The sequence below is a fragment of the Oryx dammah genome, unplaced genomic scaffold, assembly GCF_014754425.2.
Source record: "Oryx dammah isolate SB20612 unplaced genomic scaffold, SCBI_Odam_1.1 HiC_scaffold_11, whole genome shotgun sequence".
NCBI lineage: Eukaryota > Metazoa > Chordata > Mammalia > Artiodactyla > Bovidae > Oryx > Oryx dammah.
The window spans coordinates 41,897,643-41,909,997 of record NW_024070195.1 but is presented as its reverse complement, the minus strand read 5'-3'; positions in this window follow the sequence as shown (position 1 = coordinate 41,909,997).

Below are 12,355 nucleotides of genomic sequence, written 5' to 3'. Positions count from 1 at the left end.
CTTTGAAATAAGTGTTCTACAAAGTTTCAGGAAAATAATATGATAACTTAGAAGTTTTAACAGTGAACCAAAGTGGGAATAAATAATTCTAAAGAAGGTTTTTAAAAATTTTATTAACTCCTAGGGCAAACTATTATTATAATGAATGATTATCACATGTTTCCTTTGTAAAAGGCTTAAACTTGGTGCTATTGCTTTATGCCTTTAGACATCTGGTTTTAATTCTAAAATATGAGTCAGCTGTGATGGGAGCATCTGTGTAAGTGCAGACCAGAATCTTCTAGATATCAACTGAAGAAATTAGAGTCAATGTGGGGTAACATACTTGCTTCCTTCTCTATGGGCAGATCCAAAGCTATGAGGAGGGCAGTTAAAGTCCAAGCTGTCGTCATGGTCTGCTGTCTGGCTTTAATGGCTTGTCAGCATGCCAGGCCCCTGAATTTCAGGCTGCATGAGAAATGGGATCCTTGCATAGAGCTGCAGGCTAACTTGGTCATCCTGTATGGAAAAAGTCCAGTGGTGATTAAGTGTGTGTTCCATTTACATAACTTCAGTCAGATGGTTTCTTTCATTAGGTGAACAGAAGGAAAAAGCCTGGCTGACCTTAGATTTCCATGACAGAAGTGTCCCAAAGACTTGCCTGGTATATTGTTTACATGAAAACCTTAATAAACATTGACTAAATGAAGACGTTTCTTTCTTTCCTAATGAAAAACATAAAGGTTAGTCTTTCTGGCACGGGATCAAATACAGCATCTAGAATAGTTCACCAGACAAGTGCAGGAATAAAATAAACTGTATGTTGTTTATTGTTGTTGCTCTTTAAGGGTCAGGGTGTGTGCTCAGTTACTCAGTGGTGTCCCATTCTTTGCGACCCCACAGACTGTAACCCACCAGGCTCCTCTGTCCGTGGGATTCTCCAGGCAAGAACAGCGGAGTGGGTTGCCATTTCTTCCTCCAGTGAGTCCTCCAGACCCAGGGATCGAATCCTTGTCTCCTGCCGATTCTTTACCACTGATCCACTTGGGAAATCCTTAAGGGTCAGGGTGGTAGATTTCACACAGAAAAGTTGAACTACACAAGCAACATTAATATATCCTTTGACCAGTATCACCCATCACCTTTTGTTAGCTGTTAGCGTTTCACCTCATTCACTTTATTATTTGCCCTCTGCTCTCTTTCTCTTTTATTTGGAACCATTGGAGAGTAAATTGTTTATATCATGCCCTTTACCATAAATACTTAAGTGTGTATTTCCTAGGAATAAATATATTCTCTTAACACACTGTGGTTTTAGTTATCAACCTTGATTCAATAATTTAATCTACCAACCATGTTTCATATTTGTCCTTGTATTTTTTCCCCCTTTGCTGTACTTTTTTTGGGTCACATCTCTTTAGTCTCCTTTTAATGTAGAACGGTTCCTCAACCTCTCTTTGTCTTTTATGACCATCTTTTGTTTATCTCACCATCTTTTGTTGAATATTCCTCACGCCTTACTTTGGGTTTGCCTGATGTTTCCTTATGATTGCATTTGGGTGCACATCCTCAGTTGTCCTGGGATATCATGAATCTGTAGGCAGGCACATAGGCCTCCCCCCTGGTTGATGATAGTAATTTTGATCATCTATCAGGTGATTGTCCAGTTTCTCCATACTTCTTCCTTTTGAGTAAGTATCTTTCCCTGGCTGTCAGTTAAGAAAAGCCCATAAGATGACTTATGTCCTTATCTAATGATGAGACTTTGAACTCAGCACAAAAGGCCAAGATCTCAAAGCCCTCTACAAGTACTTAGCTTTCACAGTGACCGTTAGAAACAAGTCTCTTCATCCTGCCCTCCTCTTTGCCTGTACATCACATCCACTTTTAAGGGATGGTTGATGAAAGAATATAGAAGTAAAAGGACAAAGAATTTTACCTCTATATTCAAATGCTGTATTTCTCTCCTCTTCACCCTCTTTAAGTCTCAGGCCTCTGCTGGAGAGAGAAGCATGTAAAGAGGTCAAAAAGAAGAAAAACAGTAGAGCCTAGGGTAGCAGTTAGACATTACTGATTGCTCACCCTGGTACCTCCTACTGTCCTTAACAAGAGAACATCGAATTTTTACCTGGATGCATGGCCGTCTGCAATGAGTAGTACATTCCCCGTAGCTTGTAACTAGGTGAGGCCATGTGGCAAGAGAGAACATGTCTTTTTTTCTGTCCTTTTCTGCTGACAGGAATGTGGATATATGATGTTTGCTTAAAATGCAGGCAATATCTTGGACCATGAATTGGCTACTAAAGATGGTATTAGCAAGGTAAAAGGAGCTGCTGCTGCTGCTGCTGCTAAGTCACTTCAGTCGTGTCCGACTCTGTGCGACCCCATAGACAGCAGCCCACCAGGCTCCCCCATCCCTGGGATTCTCCAGGCAAGAACACTGGAGTGGGTTGCCATTTCCTTCTCCAATGCATGAAAGTGAAAAGTGAAAGTGAAGTAGCTCAGTCGTGTCCGACCCTTAGGACAGTCTCCCTCCCCACTGCAGCCTTCCAGGCTCCTCCGTCCATGGGATTTTCCAGGCAAGAATACTGGAGTGGGCTGCCATCGCCTTCTCTGGGTAAAAGGAGCATAGGTCCCTAAATGATTGAAGAGCTGCCATGTTCTGCCTACGTTAGACTTCTTTTATGTCAAAGAGAAGTAAATATTGAAGTCACGCATTATCTTGAGTTTTCTGTCACATGCAGCTGAACCCACCTGACTGATAAAAAAGAGCCTATCAGAGGAAAGTAGTACTGATGGGCTTAGGCGACTTCCCTAGCAGTCCAGTGGTTAAGACTCTTGTGTTTCCAGTACAAGGGGTGCAGGTTTGATCCCTGGTCAGGAAGCTAAGATCCCACATGTCACACTTTGCAGCACAGTCTCCCTCCCCACACCCCTACAAAAATGGCACTCCTGCTAGAAAAGCCTGCCTAGGGTGTGCCACTCTAATATTGCTCTGAGTTTGGACACTCTTGTCAGTGGTGGGAACACAATGGTAAAAGAAAATTTGTCCTCTTTTGGAGCTTATGTTCTAAAGGGGGAGTCAGACAATAAACAAAAATACCAATGTTAGGTGGTATGTGCCATGAAGAAAAAGGGGCATCAGTAAGGGGCATGGGGAATGGCAGGCAAGGGATAGGTCTGTGGGAAAGACATGAAGGGAGTGGTGGTTGGTAGAAGGCTGTGCAGATGTTTAGGGCACAGGCTTTCCAATAAGTACTGAGACCCTGAAGCAAAGTCTGCTTATTTTGGAGCAACAGCAGCAAACAGCTAAACTGTTGACAGTGATGAACATTTTATTATCTTGATTGTGGTAATGACTTTACAGGTGTATAGTGAAAGTCACTCAGTCATGTCCAACTCTTTGTGACCGCATGGACTATACAGTGCATGGAATTCTCCAGGCCATTCTCAAAAGGCCCCAGTGGGTAGCCTTTTCCTTCTCCAGGGGATCTTCCCAACCCAGGGATCGAACCCAGGTCTCCTGCATTGCAGGTGGATTCTCTACCAGCTGAGTCACAAGGGAAGCCCAATGATGTATTAAGTAAGTATGCTATTTACCCCCATTAAATTTTAATAAAGTAAAATTAGCCCACTGAAATCATGTTCTAAGTCACAGTAAGTTGGGAATTGCTGAGGCAAGCCACAGCTATCAGGAAGCAAACTAAAGACAGGTGGGCATGAAAGAATTCTGATGGTCATAAGGCAACCAGGTATTTTAAGTTAAGTCTATGCAGATGCTGAGTATAAAAGTTAATCTTTGGGAACTCGGGGGTTTTCATGTTGTTGTTTAGTCACTAAGTCACGTCTGACTCTTGTGAACCCTTGGACTGTAGTCCGCCAGGCTCCTCTGTCCATGGGATTTCCCAGGCAAGCCTACTGGAGTGGGTTGCCATTTCCTTCTCCAGTTACAGGTGTATATGTGTGTCAAAAGTTTAAAAATTATATACTTTGAATAATATGTGTTCTATGTCAGTCACACCTCAACTTGTTTTTAAAAGTTATAACTACCACAAACTAGAAACTACTCTCAAGAATCTTTATAGACAGTGATACCAGCTCTTTGCTATTCAACCCTTTTGTTCTTGAGTTTTCTATAAAACTACTTTTCCTTGCTTGTATAGTGTTATTTTTCTTTGGCCATTGTGTCTGTCCTTTTTGTCCCATACAAAGCACACTATGTACAAATGAGTGATTTTTTTTTTTTTTTAACTGCACTGCATGGCTTATGAGATTTCAAGTTTCCCGAACAAGGAATGAACCCAGGCCACAGCAGTGAAAGAGCTAATCCTAACTACTAGACCACCAGGGGACTCGCTAACCATGAATTAATTTTTAAAAAATATTTAAATACATTTGTTTATTTGGCTGCATCAGGTCTTAGTTGGCAGCATGTGGGATCTCTCATGTGGTGCACATACTCACTAGTTGCAGTGCACAGGCTCAGTAGTTGTGCACAGGCTCCAGACCACATAGGCTTAGGCATGTGGGATGTTAGTTCCCTGACCTGGGATCGACCCTGTATTCCTTGCATTGCAAGACAAATTCTTAGCCACTGGACCACCACCAGGGAAGATCCCCAATCATGAATTTAGAGATGTAGCTATCCTGCCAGGCAGATGAAGAAAGCTACTCTCTCTGAAATACAGTGATTACCTAGGTGTTTTAAAAATGTATGGGTTGTAGAATATGGCTCAGCAATAAAAATGAATGAACTTTGATAGAACAGTTTGGATGTATCTCAAGGGGCAGTATGCTGAGTGAAAAAAGCCAGTCTCAAAGGGGCATCTACTGCATGATTCCATCTGTATAAATAACAAAAATTATTGAGATGAAGAACAAATCAGTAGTTGCAAAGGGTTAGGGACTGTGTTAGGAGTGGAGATGGGGCAGCCGAGAATGACTGTGAAGGGGTATCATGAGGGAGAGCTTTGTGGTGGTGAAATAATCCTGTATCTTTGCTGCGGTAGTGGTCACACAAGGCTACATATCATGAATGACAGAGTTATACACATGCATCTGCAGTATCAGTTTCCGGGGTTTTATATTGAACTGCAGTTGTGTAAGATACAACCATTGTAGGAAAGTTGGTGAAGTGTACATGGGGCTTCTCTGTATTATCTTAATGACTTCCTGTAAATCTATAATTATTTCAAAATTAAAAATTAAAAAAAAATGGACTTCTGCTTCCAGAAATATAGAATAGGTGTACATTTCTCTATTCCTACTGAGTACAACTAAAACCCTGCACATTATATACATAAAAAGCAAGCATAAGAGAGACTTCCCTGGTGGTCCAGTGGTTAAGAATCTGCCTTCCAATGTAGGGGATGTGGGTTCGATGGCTGTTTAGTAAACTAAAATCCCACATGCTGCAGAACACCTAAGCCCACGCACCCTAACTAGTGAGCCCTTGGGCTACAGCTACTCAGCCTGCATACTCTAGAGCCTGTACTCACAACTAGAGGAGTCCCCCCACACCACAGCTAGGAAAAGCCTGCCTGCTGCAGTGAAGAGCCCATGTGCTACAACAAAGACCCAGTGCAGCCAAAAAATTAAACAGACAAGCATAGGAAACTCTGAAAGGCGGAGAGAAGAAGGCTGACCTGCTAGGGAATTGTGACCCAAAGAACAACATAATGAGCTCTCTGGATTTTCTGTTTGCCTCGAAGGTGCCAGACGAGCTGAAGGAGTTGGAACCAGGAAACTCCAATGGGTAACAGACAGAAAGACACTCCATGAAAAGTCTGCTTCCTGTAGCCAAACAAACAGAAAAGAGGTAGCTTAGCAAGTCAGAAAACTTTTAGACAATAACTACTCTATTCCAGCCAGACACCACAGAAACTCACCCTACCCAACCCATGCCACAAAGACCAAGTGGGGAGTTAGATTTCCACCCTTGTGAGGTTACAATGAAGTGCCCCAAAGTCCTACCAGGATGGTGAGAAAAGACCTTGGATTATCATTCCCATCTGGCAGTAACAGGGCATTTCCCCCTCTTGACTGAGATGTCAGAAGACACTGAGTCAGAACTTTTAAGGACTTTTATCAATGTCCAGTGGTGATGAGGCTGTGGGGAGCAGTAACAAGGCACTCCGCCACTTCCCAGCTAGAGAAGTATTAGCTGAAGCTTGCTGAAGAGCCAGAACTTTCACTTTAGCCCAGCAGCAATGAGGAACTCTTTCCTTGGGTGTCCAGGGAGGCTAACTGGGCAACCTGGACTTCTGTTTCTACCTGATAGTAACAAGAGAGTACCTCACCACTTCTGTATTGCAAGGATAAGTTAGCAGAACAGAGCATTTAAATAAGATTCAGAATCTCAGAACATAATATGAAACTATCCAGATTTCTATCTAAGATCACTTATTGTACCAAGATCAAGGAAGATCTCAAACTGTATTTCAAATGCAATTAATACCTGTCAACAGTAAGCTGATAGCGCTCCTGGAATTATTAGACAAAGATTTTAGAGCATGTATAATGAAAATGCTGTAGTGAGCAAAAAGATATAAAGAACCAAATGGAAATTTTGGAACCTCCAAATAAGTAAAAATTTCATGAATAGTCTCAACAAGAAACAGTAATCAGAAATAATCAGAGAACTTGGAGACAGAACAATAAAAAATACCCAATCTGAACAACAGGAAATAGTCTTAAAAAAAAAAAAAACTGAATTTTAAGGACCTGTGAGTTCCTGAAAAATCTAATATTCAAGTTATCAGACTTCTAGGAGGGGAAAAAAGGAGAGAGCCAAAAAAGGTACTGCAACAAATAATGGTTGAAAACTTCCCAAGGGCTTGCAAGAGACATCAACACACATTTTCAAGAAGCTGAATAACAATCAGGATAACAAAGAAGTCTACATAATTATGAAAACTGAAAACAAAAAATTTAAAAACAGCCAGAGAAAATGACACCCTACTTTTAAGGGGAAACAATTTGAAGGACAGCAGATTTATCATCAAAAACCATGGATGCCAGAAGGAAGTGGCAAACAGATTTCAAGTGCTGAAAGAAAAGAATTATCAGTCCAGAATTCTATACCCTGTGAAAATAATGTTTCAGGGGCAAATGGGAAATAAAGATGTTCTCCAGTGAGAGAAAACTAAGAGAATTTGTTGCCAGCAGATACACTGTAAAAGAATGACTAGAAGTTCTCCAAACAGAAAATAAATGAATGAATCTCATCAGGATGGAAAGATACGGTAAGCAAAACTACAGGTAAGTAAGTACAAGAGATTTTCCTTTTCCTGAATTTTCTAAATTACGTTTGATGGTTGATGCAAAAATCATAATACTGATTAATGCAGCTATAAATGTACATAGAGGAAATATTTAAGACAACTAGATCTCCCAGAGAAAAAAAGGAATATAAAAAGTAAGTTTTTTATACTTCACTAGACTGGTAAATGGCAGTACCAGTAGATTGTGATAAGGTATGCATAAATAATGTAATAACTAGAGAAACAATTAAAAAACAACTAAAATTTATAAAAGCTATATACTCAAAACCACTATAGATGTCTTACTTCAGAACTTACTACAGAACTACACTAATCAAGACACTGTTACTGGCATAGGATTAGATATATAAATGAATGAAATAAATTAAGATTTCAAAAATAGATCCATACTTTCATTGGTGACGAATTTTCTTTTATTATTTTACTTCCAATTTTGTGATATAATTGACATATAACACTGTGTAAGTTTACAGTATAAAGCATAATGATTTGACTTACATTTTGGAATCATGACCGTAGTAAGTTTAGTGAACATCCATCATCTCATACAGGTACAAAATTGAAGAAACAAAAAAAAAAATTGAAGAAACAGAAAAAATTTGGGGGGAATTGCCTGGTTAAAAATCCACCTTCCAATGCAGGGGGCATAGATTCAATCCCTGGTTGGGGAACTAAGATCCCACATGCCACAGGGCAACTAAGCCTGTGTTCTGCAACTAGAGAAAGCCTGAGCGCTGCAGGGATGACCCACCCCAGCCCAGAAAAAAAGAAAAAAAATTTTTTCCTTGTGATGAAAACACAGGATTTACTGTTACCTTTTATATAAAATTTACAGTAATGTTAATGATTTTAATCATATTGTACATTTCCCCTTAGTACTTATCTTGTAACTGGAAGTTTGTACCTTTGACTGCCTTCATGCAATTCCCCACACCCTCTGCTCCCCACGTCTGGTAAACACAAATCAGATTTCTTTTTCTTTTAGTTTGTTTTTGAAGTATAACTGACATACAACTGATATTAGTTCCTGGTGCATGGCAGTTTATTTTCACCAAGATAACTCAATGGGGAAAGAATATTCATTTCAATAATGAAAAGAAATTTATTGAAAAATTTCCTTTCAATAAATGATGCTAAGACAACTAGATGTTCACATGCAAAATAATGCAGTTGGTCCCCATATAAAAAATTATCTTGAAATGGGTCATTTCAAGTAAATGTAAGAGCTAAAACTATACAAATTTTATATGAAAATATACATGTAAATCTTCATGACCTTGGATTATGCAGTGATTTCTTAGATACAACACCAAAAACATAGCAATAAGTGAATAAAAAAGATAAATGATACCAAAATTAAAAATTTTGTTTCAAAGATTATAATCAGGAAAATGAAAAGACAATAGGTAAAGGTTTTGCAAATAATATATCTGATAATGACTTGTAATCTAGAATATAAAAATGATGATTGCATTTGATAATAAAAAGACAAATAATCCAATTAAAAAATGGACAAGGTATCTGGATAGACATTTCTCCAAAAAGTTACACAAATGACCTGTAAGCACATAAGAAGATGCTCAATCATTAGCCATCAAGAAAATATACACAAATTCTTAAGCAAATATTAGCAAAGAGAGTGCAGCAATGTATAAAAGTACTTATACACCATGTCCAAATGAAGTTTACTCTAGGGATGCAGGCTGGTTCAGTATTTGAAAAATCAGTCAAGGTAATGCATCATGTTAACAGCCTAAAAGAAAAAAAAATCACATAGCATTTAAGCAGAAAAAGCCTTTGAAAAAAGCATTTATTCTTGGTAAAGACTCTCAGGAAAAATAGAAATAGAGAACTTCATTAAATTGGGAAGAGCACCTACAAAAAATCTACAGTCAATATTATACTTACTGGTAAAAGACTTAATGAATGATTTAGGAAAGAAAGGATGCCTGCTATTAAATGAAGTGCCAGGATTGGTAGCTCACACTATAAGGCAAGAAAAGGAAATAAAAGGCATTCATATCAGGAAGAAATGTTTTGTTCATTGAACATATCAATGTCAACATCATGGTTGTGATATGGTACCATTGGGGCAAGGAACAAGACTGGTTCAAAATTGGGAAAGAAGTACATTAAGGCTGTATGCTGTCACCCTGCTTGAAAGTGAAAGTGAAGTCGCTCAGTCATGTCCGACTCTTTGCGACCCCGTGGACTGTAGCCCACCATGCTCCTCTGTCCATGGAATTTTCCAGGCAAGAGTACTGGAGTGGGTTGCCATTTCCTTTTCCAGAGGGTCTTCCCGACCCAGGGATCAAACCAGGTCTCCCGCATTGTAGGCAAGATGCTTTACCTTCTGAGCCACCAGACTTCTTTAACTTATATGCAGAGTACACTATGAGAAATGCTGGGCTGGATGAAGCACAAGCTGGAATCAAGATTGCCAGGAGAAATATCAATAACCTCAAATATGCAGATGACACCAACCTTATGGCAGAAAGTGAAGAAGAATTAAAGAGCCTCTTGATGAAGTTAAAAGAGAGTGAAAAGCTAGCTTAAAACTCAGCATTGAAAAAACTAAGATCATGGCATCTGTCCCATCACTCATGGCAAATAGGGAAATAATGGAAACAGTGGCAGACTTTGTTTGCTTGGGCTCCAAAATTACTGTAGATGGTGACTGCAGCCATGAAATTAAAAGACACTTGCTCTTTGGAAGGAAAGCTATGACCAAACTATACAGAGTATTACAAAGCAAGAGACATTACTTTGCCAACAAAGGTCTGTCTAGTCAAAGCTATGGTTTTTCCAGTAGTCATGTATGGTTATGAGAGTTGGAGCATAAAGAAGGCTGAGCACTGAAGAACTGATGCTTTTGAACTGTGGTGTTGGAGAAGACTCTTGAGAGGCCCTTGGACTGCAAGGAGATCCAACCAGTCCATCCTAAAGGAAATCAGTCCTGAATATTCATTGGAAGGACTGATGCTGAAGCTCCAGTGATTTGGCCACCTGATGTGAAGAGCTGACTCATTGGAAAAGACCCTGATGTTGGGAAAGATTGAAGGCAGGAGGAGAAGGGGACAAGAGAGGATGAGCTGGTTGGATGGCATCACTGACTGATGGACATGAATTTTAGCAAGTTCCAGAAGATGGTGAAGGACAAGGAAGCCTGGAGTGCTGCAGTGTATGGGGTTGCAAAGAGTGGGACACGGCTGAGCGACTGAACAACAACAACAAACCACTGGGGAACTGTGTAAAGTATACAGGGATTGCTATTATTTCTTTCAACTGAATGTTAAGCTACAACCATCTTGAAAGGATTAACCTTAAAGAAAAAAATATGGATTGGCCCCAAATCGCTTTTGCTTTTATATGCTTTGCATTCTTAGCATCGCAGGGAAAGTGTGCTATTGGTGAGAGTAGGAATGCTTCTGTTCCATGTGTTTCTTTTGGAGCATAAGTTTTTGCTTTCAGCGAAAAAATAACTCATTCATCAGGCATGGTGAATCATCCAGCAAGGATGATGAGTCTTTGACCTTGAGGCGAGTTTTATTTTATATCGCTGATGTCAGATATCCAGTCAGCTGCTAGGATTCTCTAGGAAAAGGAACATGAAATGCAAAAACTTGCCCAGAGGCCCCTGCATCTGACAGCCAAATTAGAAAGATTATGATCAATATCCCTGGCAAGAAATCTCTTCTGTGCAATCTATTGGTCCCTAGGATGTATTCTGAGAGAAGGGCAGATGGAGAAATGATAGATCATGCAGTCCTGATGGAAAGAAATGGATAGTAGAGAACCCAGGCTGAGGAGGATATGTTCCCTTTAAAAAAGGCAATGGGGGGGGGGCACTTCTGGGAAATATGAACTTACTATGACTAAGAGGCATAGGAATGTATTTGTCTATATTAAAAACCTGACATTTATATGCTTCACCATATACTCAGACTATCTCTGGAATCAGGTAACAGTTGTTAGGGGAAGAGAATTGAATGCCTGAGGAACAAGGGACTTGACTTGCATTATGTTCATGCATTCTTAAGGAGATCAACCCTGGGATTTCTTTGGAAGGAATGATGCTAAAGCTGAAACTCCAGTACTTTGGCCACCTCATGTGGAGTTGACTCATTAGAGAAGACTCTGATGCTGGGAGGGATTGGGGGCAGGAGGAGAAGGGGACGACCGAGGATGAGATGGCTGGATGGCATCACTGACTCGATGGACGCGGCTCTGAGTGAACTCCGGGAGTTGGTGATGGACAGGGAGGCCTGGCGTGCTGTGATTCATGGGGTTGCAAAGAGTCGGGCACGACTGAGCGACTGAGCTGAACTGAACTGAACATGTATTATATGTTTACAAGAACGAATAAACTTAACTGGTGGCCAGATTTCCTATAAGCCTGTCTCGGAGAGTATTTTGTTCAGATTTTTGCTTGAAGGTGTAAGTCCTGAAAACTGCCACCTTCTCACCTTTGCCAGAATCTAGGCGAATGGGTGAAATAGGGGGGAAGTAGTACAGGACTGAGAGAATACTTGGGTTCTAGCCTCTTGATTCTCTCTAGGTAGCTGTGACCTTAAATAAGCCCTTTCAGCTATTTCCCTGGGCTTCAGTTTCCTTCTTTGTCAAAAAAAAAGCGACCTCTGAAGTCCTTGGTCATTTAAAGTTACTGCCTCCTTTTCTGCTGCCCCCAGCATTTGGGAATGGGGACCTCTGCAGTGCACCTCGTACGGGCTGAGTAAACATTTCTCCGCTGGTTAACTGGATGGAGGCTAAGTGGGGCACAAAGAGGATGACGAGGCGTCCCCCTGTCACTCTTCAGCACAAAGCAGCAGAGTGCCGTGGTACTATGGGCCTGCGAGGTCTCCGAACCTACTCTTCACTCCCCGGCTCGGTTCCTGGAGTACAGTTAGCTGGTGTTCAACTAATGAGTGAACGTGTGAGTGAAATGAATGAGAGAGGTGGACCGCGAAATGTGCGATTATCTAGTGAATCCCCGCAAAAAAAAAAAAAAAAAAGCGGAGACAACGCTTTCCTCGATTCTTCAAGGCGACAGCCCAGGTGTGAAACTCCAGCAGCTGACAGGCGAAGCCTTCCAG